The sequence below is a fragment of the Carlito syrichta genome, unplaced genomic scaffold, assembly GCF_000164805.1.
Source record: "Carlito syrichta isolate Samal-C Ts95f unplaced genomic scaffold, Tarsius_syrichta-2.0.1 Scaffold307103, whole genome shotgun sequence".
Classification (NCBI taxonomy): Eukaryota; Metazoa; Chordata; class Mammalia; order Primates; family Tarsiidae; genus Carlito; species Carlito syrichta.
The window spans coordinates 251229-261469 of record NW_007251199.1 but is presented as its reverse complement, the minus strand read 5'-3'; positions in this window follow the sequence as shown (position 1 = coordinate 261469).

Sequence of the window (10241 nt, the reverse complement as noted above, 5' to 3'; positions counted from 1 at the left end):
TATACCACTTTATTTTAACTAGAAGAAACTGCTTATTAAAAGAGCTACATTTCTCTACCCTAAGAAGCAGGCAGAACGCCTTCAGAAAGACCCACCTGGGAACTGGGAGGTGCGGCACTCACCTGAGGGGACCCTCCAGGTGCCACCAGCCCCAGTGTGCTTGCATTGTGCTTGCTCTTGAGCAGGCTCCACGGCCATGAGGTAGCCCTGGATGGAAAACCAAAGAGGAACGGGGTACACTCTTGAGTAATCTCATTCTCCTATACAGGGGCCTCGGCCAGTCTTCTGAAAGTTTCCACTCCAGCTGGGGTTGAAGTCAGAGAGGGCTGAGGGAGTGTCCTACATGGCACAAAGAGTCTCTGCTACAGCCACAACACACCCAAGAGTCACATCTCTAGCCCTCAGTGCCTAAGTGCTCCAGCACAGGACATGTCTCAAAATTAAATGGCTGAATCATGATTTCAGGGTCATTTCCATATGATCTTAGAGTTAGAATTCTCCCTTTTATCTTTATCAATGACATGCATTGAGGAACAGAGGACTTCATAGTAATAAGCCGGGATGAGAATCTCAACTTTATCTCTGGCTTTTATGGATTTCTTTCTTTAATTTCCACTTTGTAGAAAATGCACACTGTATCAAGCCAAATGCCATACATCTATTTAATAAATAAAAACCAATCGCTAAAGTAATAAAAGAAAAAAAAAAACAGAGCCAAATTCTTCTCCTATGGAAAAGTTTAGGACCTAAAGTCAGCATAGTAGAAGGATTTTTAAGAAGATCCCTCCTGACAAGACCCCAGGAGAATGGGATAAGTGGTGTGATAATAGAGTTGATCAAGTTACTGACAGTTTTGCGCCTCGGTTTCCCATTAAAATAAAAGGTAACAGACTATCAGCAAACCTGACCTAAAAACCTCCTGTCTCCTCAGTCTGTGCACTTTGTGTAGGTGAGACCTTGCTTTTGTTGTTCACTAATACTAGATTGCTCTCAGATTTGTATCTCAATCCAATATTTCCTTTGGCATGCTGCTTTCCTGTACATAAATTAAAATTTTTAAGTCTTCCCTTAACGAGACCTGTAAAGCCTCATGTGATTAACCACTGACCACCTCTTTTAGCCTCATCCTGGACCACATTCCTCTTGCTTTCTATGCTTTAGACATCCTAGCCTGCCTTCAATTTCTCCAGAGTACTAAGTTCTACTTCTCCACTGAGCCTTTGCACGTACCCTTCTCTCATCTGGAATATTCTTTTTGCCCTAAACCCTTCTTCTTTCTAGCTTCATTAACTCCTAGTCTCAATGTGGTTTTGATTTATATTTCTCTGATGATGAGTGAGGCTGAGCACTTTTTCACGTGTCTGTTGGCTGCCTGTATATCTTCTTTTGAGAAGTGTCTATTCATGTCTTTTGCCCACTTTTTAATGGGACTATTTTTTTTTTCCTTTCAGTGCGTTTGAGTTCCTTGTAGATACTAGATGTTAGCCTTTGTCAGATATATAGTTGGCAAATATTTTTTCCCATTCTGTGGGTTATCTCCCTGCTCTCTTGATGGTTTCTTTTGCTTTGCAGAAGCTCGTTAATTTGATGAGGTCTCACTTGTCTATCTTATTTATTAAGGTATGAGCATTTAGAGTTCTAATCAGGAATTGGTTGCCAGTTCCAATTTCCATAAGGGTGTCTCCTGTGTTTTCAAAGATTCTTATAGTTTGAGGTTTTACGTTTAGGTCTTTGATCCATCTAGAATTATTTTTTGTGTATGGTTATAGGTAGGGGTCCAGTTTCACTCTTCTGCATGTGACCAGCCAGTTTTCCCAGCATCATTTACTGTATAGGTTCTCCTCTCCCCAGTGGTTGTTGTTGGAGACTTTGTCAAAGATGAGTTGGTTGAGAAATTGAGGCTTTACTTCCGAAATCTCTACCATGTTCCATTGGTCTATATGCCTGTTCTTATACCAATACCAGACTGTTTTGATTATGTAGCCTTATAGTAAATTTTGAGGTCTGGAAGTGTGATACCTCCTGTTTTGTTTCTTTTTCTAAGGATTGTTTTGTCTATTTGTGGTCATTTATGTTTCCATATGAATTTTGGTATTGTCATTTCCAGGTCTGAGAAGAATGATGTGGGTATCTTAATGGGTATTGCGTTGAATCTGTGGATTGCCTTTGGTAGGATGGATCACCTAACTGGAGTTAGATAGATACCACCTAACCCCAGAAAGAATGGCCATCATTAATCAAACAAACAACAGATGCTGGTAAGGATGCAGAGAAAAAGGAAGGTTTCTACACTGCTGGTGAGAATGCAAACTAGTGCAACCTCTTTGGAAGACAGTGTGGCGATTTCTGAAAGAACTAGAGTTTGGCCTTCCATATGACCCAGCAATTGCCCTATTGGGAATATACCCGGAGAAACTCAAATCATTCTGCAAAAAAGATACCTGAACTTGTATGTTTGTTGCAACTCTATTCACAGTAGCAAAAACATGGAACCAACCATGCTGCTCAATGAAGCTGGACTGGATAAAAAAAAAAATGTGGTACATATACATAATGGAATATTACTCAGCCATAAAGAAGGAAAAACTTATGGACTTCGCAGCAACTTGGTTGGATTTAGAATCAATCACACTCAGTGATCTATCACAGAAACAAAGAACAGAGTACCATATGTTTCCACTGATAAGGGAGACTTGAACAATTATAATACTATAAGAAAGGAATTGGCAGTAGTGGGAAGCTGCCAAGTGAGGGGGGGGTGGGACTGGCAGTAGAAGGAAACTACTGGGGAGGAAGGGGCATATCTTATCAACAAGGGTACCTGCATAATCAATGTTTGTATCCGTAACCCTAAATTATAACCCACATCTTTTTAAAAAACAGCAACATCAACAACAATCTCCTAGTCTAATTTAGTTCTCTGGTAAATACTGCCAATGCTGTATCTTAACCATATAAGTAGTTCAAGTTTATTATTATTATAACTGGACTTTTTTGTGAAATCCAGGATTTGGAATCAAACAGTGGTCCCCTACTCACCTCCTAAGAGCCTTTTTAGGTTCACTGGCTTGCTGTTTTTGGCTTCTAATTGCCAAAGTGGGGCTGGAACTCATTTTTAATTCAACTAGTAACTGAAAAGAAGTAACATTATATCACCTTGCTTTCACAATATTCTGTGTGTCTGCCTTTAAATTACAAGAAGCCAATATGAGTTTGCACAGTATGCAACATACTTTTACTAAATCTTGTGATATTTGAAGGTGCTTCAAATACCAGTGAGTGAGACATCCGCGTGTATGTATGAGGAATAGAGCACAACCACTCTAGCCATTCTTAACTGCCTGACAGATTCAACACCAGGAAAAACACAGACAGGCCTTTCCTCCTCTTTTTTTCTCTTTCTTAAAGCACAACCCTCATGTCCATAAGGGATCACCTATCCTCATGCCCCTATCACTACACACATATGTTATTTTGACTAGAGCCTGTATTTGTTTCTTAGGACTGTGGTAATAATCTGGGTGGCTTAAAACAATGGGAATTTACTGTCTCACAGTTCTGGAGGATGGGATTCTGAAATCAAGGTGTCAACAAGACTGTACTCCCTCTGAAACCTGTAGAAATGAATCCGTCCTTGCCTTTTCCTAGCCTCTTGTGGTTTTCCAGCAATCCATGGCATTCTTTGACTTGCAGCTGTAGCACTTCAGCCACATGCTGCCTCTGTTGTCACATGCAGTTGGATAAGGTGACAGAATTCTTTCGATATAGAATAAGCCGGCCAGGAAAATAAAAAGAACTTTAAAGAAAACCAGTGCAATATTATCTCTGGTGCTGAAATCAACTCAACTTCTCGGTTAAGATACTAAAATAACTATTGTTAAAAGGATCAATAAGTGAACAAGAGAATAAGAAATTTGATTTAGGGACTGAGAAGTAAGTGGTCCATTGCAGCTGGATTTTACTTTTAAGAAATTTTTTGAACTAAATTAACATGAACTTCGTCTTCTATGGTCTTACATGGCTCAAAAAAAAAAAAAAAAAAAAGACAAAGTCAAAGTTCCACTTATGTTGAGAAGTCTAATATGGACCTTCATTCTTCCCATAAAGCTAAGATCCAAGAGGCAATACTTTCAATTCTAATGTAAAAATGAACTGGTAAAACTGCCTCGTCCAATTGTGGGTTTAAATGAAAATCAACTCTCAAACATAGGTGTTGAATGGAAGGAAAAACAAAACTTTTGAGAACTTCTAACCACAAACCAATCTTCAAATACATTTGAAGCCTAAATACACAGCACATGGGTGGTCTAAAAACCTCATGTAGAGGAATTAATTTTGAGTGATTCCAAAGTGTTGGTGTCCCAAAGACCACCTGGAAGAAGCAAATGCAAATCTCTGAAAGAACCCATCATCATGCCAGTCCTCAATGGTTTTTTATAAGTACTAAAACAATTAAGCAGCCCACAGTAAAAAATAACTAAATAAGACACTATGAGGAAGCATCAGCAGAAACAGTAAATAACAGAAAGAGACTTACAAGAATTACAAGGAAATATCAGACACAATTATAAAATGTTTACTCTTTTGTAAGAAATAAAAACTGAGTTTGAAAATATATGTAAGAGATAAGGACCTGTCCCAAATGACTAAACAGCTTCAAAAAAGAACAAAATAAAATTTTAGAAGTAAAAAATATAATTGAAATAAAAATTTCAAAGGATATTTTTAACCCAAAATGCATTTTTTTTTCCTTTGAGTCAGAATCTCACTCTATATCCTAGGCTGAAGCACAATGGCATAATCACAGCTACCATAGCCTTGGCCTGCTGGGCTCAGATGATCTTTCTGCCTCAGTTTTCCAAGTAACTGGGACTATAGGGAAGTGTCACCATGTCTGGCTAATTTTTTTTATTTATTGTACAGACCAAGGTCTTGCTATGTTGCCCAGACTGGTCTTGAACTTCTGGACTCAGACCATCCTCTCGTCTTGACCTCCCAAAGTGTGATCACCACGCCTGGTCCAAAAATGTATCTAACAGGGAAATATTTCATGAATTGAATGAAATATATGAAAAAATTATCCAGAAGACAGAGATAAAAAGTATAAAGGGCAGATTAAGAGGTATTAAGACACTGATGAGAAGTCTTATATGTGTATAATTGAACTCTAAGAAGGAAAAGATTATTTCCAGAATTGATTAAAGAAAGATAAAACCAAAATAATAAGTCATTATATTTCCACCAGACTGGGAAAAAAATAAAAGTCTGATGATAGCAAAGGTTAGCAAGGTTACAGACAAATGGGAACATTCATATATTACTGGTGGGAGTATATGTTGGCATGCTCAGTTTGGAAAATAGTTTGGCATTGTTTATGAATAAGGAAATATGTGTAATCTTTAACCCAGTAATTCTCTTGGGTAAATGCCCAAAAAAAGTCTCATACACACATCACCATTTACATAGACAAGGATGCTCAAAGCAGCATTGTGCTGTTAATAGTCAGAATTGGAAAAATCCAAGTATCCATTGCTATGATCTGAATGTCCCCGATTCATGTGTTGAAACTTAATTACCAATGTGATATCATTGAGAAGTGAGGCCTTTAGGAGGTTTTTAAGTCAGAAGGGTGGAGCCCTCATGCATGGGATTAGGGCCTTTAGAAAAGGGCTTGAATGACTGAGTTTCTTCTCTTCTACTCTTCTGCCAAGTAAGGACATAGCAAGAAGGCCCTCACCAGGTACCCAATGCCAAAAACCGTCAGAGATTTCCCAGCCTCCGCAACTGTGAGGAATACATTTCGTTTTTAAAAATGTATTTATTATTTTTAGAGAGAGAGTCTCTGTTGGGTGCAGTGATGACATCATAGCTCACTGTAATCTTGAACTCCTGACCGCAAAGTGATTCTCTATTCTCTTGCCCCATCCTCCTAAGGAACTAAAATCATACGTGTGTGCCACCACACCTGGCTAATTTTAAAAATTATTGTGTTGCCGGGCTCGGTGGCTCAGCCTGTAATCCCGCACCTTTGGGAGGCTGAGGTGAGTGGATTGCCTGAGCCCGCGGGTTCAAGACCTACCTGGGCAACTTGGTGAGACCTCATCTCTATAATAAATCAAAAATTAGCGGGGTGTGGTAGCGCACGCCTGTATTTCCAGCTACTTGGAAGGCTAAAAGTGGAAGGATCGCTGGAGCCCAGCAGGTTGAGGTTGCGGTAGCCGGGAGCGGCCACTGCATTCCAGTCTGGGCGACAGAGTGAGACTCCAACTCAAATAAAAAAAAAAAAAATTATCGTGTTGTAGAGATAGAGATGGATCTCACTATATTTTCCAGTCTGATCTTGAACTTCTGGCCTCAAATAATCCTCCTACCTCAACTTCTCGAACTGCTGGAATCACAGGCATGAGCTATCGTGCCTGGTCAAAATAAAATTCTTTGTTCATAAATTACCCATTGTCAGGCATTTTGGATAGAAGCACAAATAAACAAAGATATCCATCAATATTAGAATAGATACATAAATTTGGTACATTTTTAAAAAGAAACATTATGGCAATGAAAGATAAGCAAGCAATACACACACACACACAGGCATCAACAGAGAATAGCATGTAAAACATAAGTTGATTGGAAGAAGAAAATCATAGAGTATAATAGGCATTCAATTTTGTTATTTCATGGCTCCTAAGACATATAGTATTAGCTAAGCCTTGATAAGTTATATTACTTATTTTGGCAATGGAATTCCATATATGTTTAGATATCTTTAGGAATACAATTCTCTAATCAGTGCTAAAAAAAATTCTGCTCTTTGTGGCAGAAATTGCTGTTTCTTATTCTATGGTTATTTTTAGAAACACCATTCTGAATAATGGTAATGATCACAAATTATCCACTAGCATTGAAGGCCTTTATGTTCATGTCTGCATCAATGAGGGGGAAATGGAGTTGCTCAGAAGACCAAGAAAACAGAAATTCTTGTGAAATCACAGAAATCTGGGAGATATGGTAGATTGTGGTCATGGTATGTAAATCGGGGTTGGAATTGAAGAGTGGGAAATGAGAAATTTAAATCAATTTGGGTTTATAGGTTTAAGTGACAGAAATGCCCTAAAAATAAGTGAGCTATAATTATAACAGCATTATAAATACAATATAGAAAATTTAGAAACATCAAAATAAAACACTGGGATAAAGAAGTATGGTCACCCCTAATCTCAACACTAAGGTCGATTAGATGTTGTAAAACATCTAATAATATAGAATTATTATAATTGTAAATAGCAGTGGATTTAGGGATAATTCAGTCTTAAATTATATTTTACTCTTAATTTTACCTAAATTTTAATGATATATTTCAGTGACATTCAATAAACTTTTTCCTTTGGATAATCTCAAATTTTTGTTACAATCATTGCATGTGGACTGAAGAAGTTTCCTCTTGCTTCTCTATAAGTAGTGGGGGAAACATAATGAGTATATAGATAATGGACAGAAGGCAGTGATTCTGTATCTGAATATTCAAGTTGCCAAACTTAGCCATGTGGGATCAGAGCTTCTCCAGACCCTGTATTTTCCTGGGTAAGATAGAAATAAAATATCTGTTGTGCCTATTTCAAATTGTCAATGGAGACATCAAATGAGAAATGACTCTAAAATACTTTATAAAATATAATGCATTCTAAAATTCTTAGAAGTATCATCACCATTACCATTGTTTATAACCAATGGGATAAGCAAAGGTATACTGTAAATAATTTTAAAATGTTCTTGGAGAGAGGGGCAAGATGACCTAGAAGTAGCCAACTGGTACTTCTCTCGTGGAGCAAACCAAGAAAGAGATTCCCAGCAATCAGAGACCCCCAGTAATCAAAGCAGATTGAGATGAAGGATACATCCCATCTGGGAAGTGTAGAACTCACAGAAAGCAGGAAAAAGAGAAAACAGGTAGCCTATTTTGTAGCCAAGAAGCCCTCTCCTCGCCCAGGTTATATTGGTCAAAGAGAACTGCCTGTGGACATGGGAAAATGCCCAGGGACTGAAACATTGGGAGCTCCCACAGGCCATCTATGCACTTCCAAAAGGAAACAAAGGTCAAGCAAAAAAGTCCACAGAAATCACCACAGCTGGCTGTCACCTGCAAATGCCACCTACTGGATGGAGATCAACTTTACAACATCAAAGACAATAACATACCATATATCTTGCAAACTAGTCCATAGACTGAGACATCAGAAAGCATCCTCTTAAAAGAAGCTTTAAAGGATCCTTTAGAGACAGATGTTGGTAACCAACTCCTTAGAATTCAACCCTTGCACTTTCACATCACTGGATACCTTGCAAACACCCTGCAGCATCAGCCAAATGGTGGCAACCACATAGGGCAACTGGACCCAGAAGTACAGCAGGACTCACATTGGTCAGACCCCCATGGACGACTCCCAGGGAAAGAGGAAGTACACAAATGGGGAGCGCCCTATGGGACAGAAAAAAAAAATCCCAACGGTAGCAACCATATCTAACTAAATACCAACAATACAAGAAATAAAAAGAGAGGAGTCTGCTTTCACAAATGCGAAAGAACCAGGAAAAAAAAAATCAGGAATCTCAAAAACCTTAATAAATGAACAACCAAAAAAGGGCTTCTCAGATCACAAGCAATGGAACCCATTCAGAACTACCTGTCCCTGATGATAGACATAGAATTCAGACAATAGACAACAAAGAAGGTGGACACACAAGAAGGTGGACACACAGATCATCCAGGCCAAGAAAACAATGCAGGGAGTGAAAACTGATGTGGCCATTAAAAGAAAAGATCAATCTGAATTTCTGGAAATGAAGAATTTTTTCCAAGCATTTCAAAACACAATGGTAAACCTCCATAGCAGAGCTGACCAGGCAGAGGAAAGAATCTCAGAACTTGAGGATCGAATTGCTGAAGTAACACAGGCTGACAAAAATAAGGAAAAAATGCTTAGGAAGAATGATAAAAGATGATGAGGGGTTTGGAGGTATGTAAAGAGATCAAATTTATGGTTGCTAAGTATCCCTGAGAGAGAAGGGGAAACTGAGAATACCCTGGAATAAGCCTTCCAAGATATCATCCAAGAAAATTTCCCTTATCTTGCTAGAGAGGCGCCCATGCAGATGCAATGGATTCAGAGACTCTTGCAAGGTATTATACAAGACCATTCCCAAGGCACATAATATTACCTCTCCACAAGGTGAGCATGAAAGAAAAAGTCTTAAGGGCAGCTAAAGAGAAAGGAGAAACTATCTACCAAAGATGATCCATCAGAATTGCAGCAAATGTCTTAGCAGAAATCCTACAAGTCAGGAGGAATTGGGTCTCATCTTTAACATTCTTAAAGAAAAGCAATTCCAAGCAAAAATTTCCTATTCTGCCAAGCTAAACTTAATTAATGAAGGAGAATTAAAGTCCTTCTCAGACATTCAATTCCTAAAAGAATATTCCACCTCCAGTCCAGTCCTTCAGGTCATGCTTAAGAAAATTTTAAGCACAAAAGAATTTTAAGAAACAAAAGAACAGTTCCTGCCATTACAAAAGCACAGGTAAGCACAGTTTACACTCCATACAAATGAACCACAAAACCTAAAAGCAAACTAGTATGATAATAACAGTATGATAAGAACAAACCCCCACATATCAATAATTAACTTGAATGTGAAAGGTCTGAATATGCCACTCAAAAGGTATAGCATAGAGTGGGAAATTGGATAAAGAAGTATGAGTCATCCTTCTGCAATCTTCAGGAAACCCATCTTACTGCAAAAACACCTACAGGTTGAATGTAAAGGGCTAGAGAAATATTTTCCAAACAAATAGTAAACAAAAAAGAGCAGGAGTAGTTATTCTTATATCAGAAAAAAAAAATCCTTTAAACCAGTAAAAGTTAAAAAGGACATGAAGGACACTACATAATGATAACAGGCTCAATTCACCAGCAAGAAATATTCATCTTAAATATATACACATTCAACAAAGGATCATCCAGAATTATAAAACTATTGCCAATTAAACAAGAGAGGACCTAGATAGCCAGAAAATCATAGTCAGAGACTTTAATACTCCACTAACAGCTTTAGATAGATAATTGAGGCAAAAAAACACCAGGAAAGTCCACAACCTTAACTTGACACTCGACCAATTGGAATTAATAAGCATCTACAGAACTTTTAACCCAACAACCACAGAATATACATTCTTCCCATCAGCA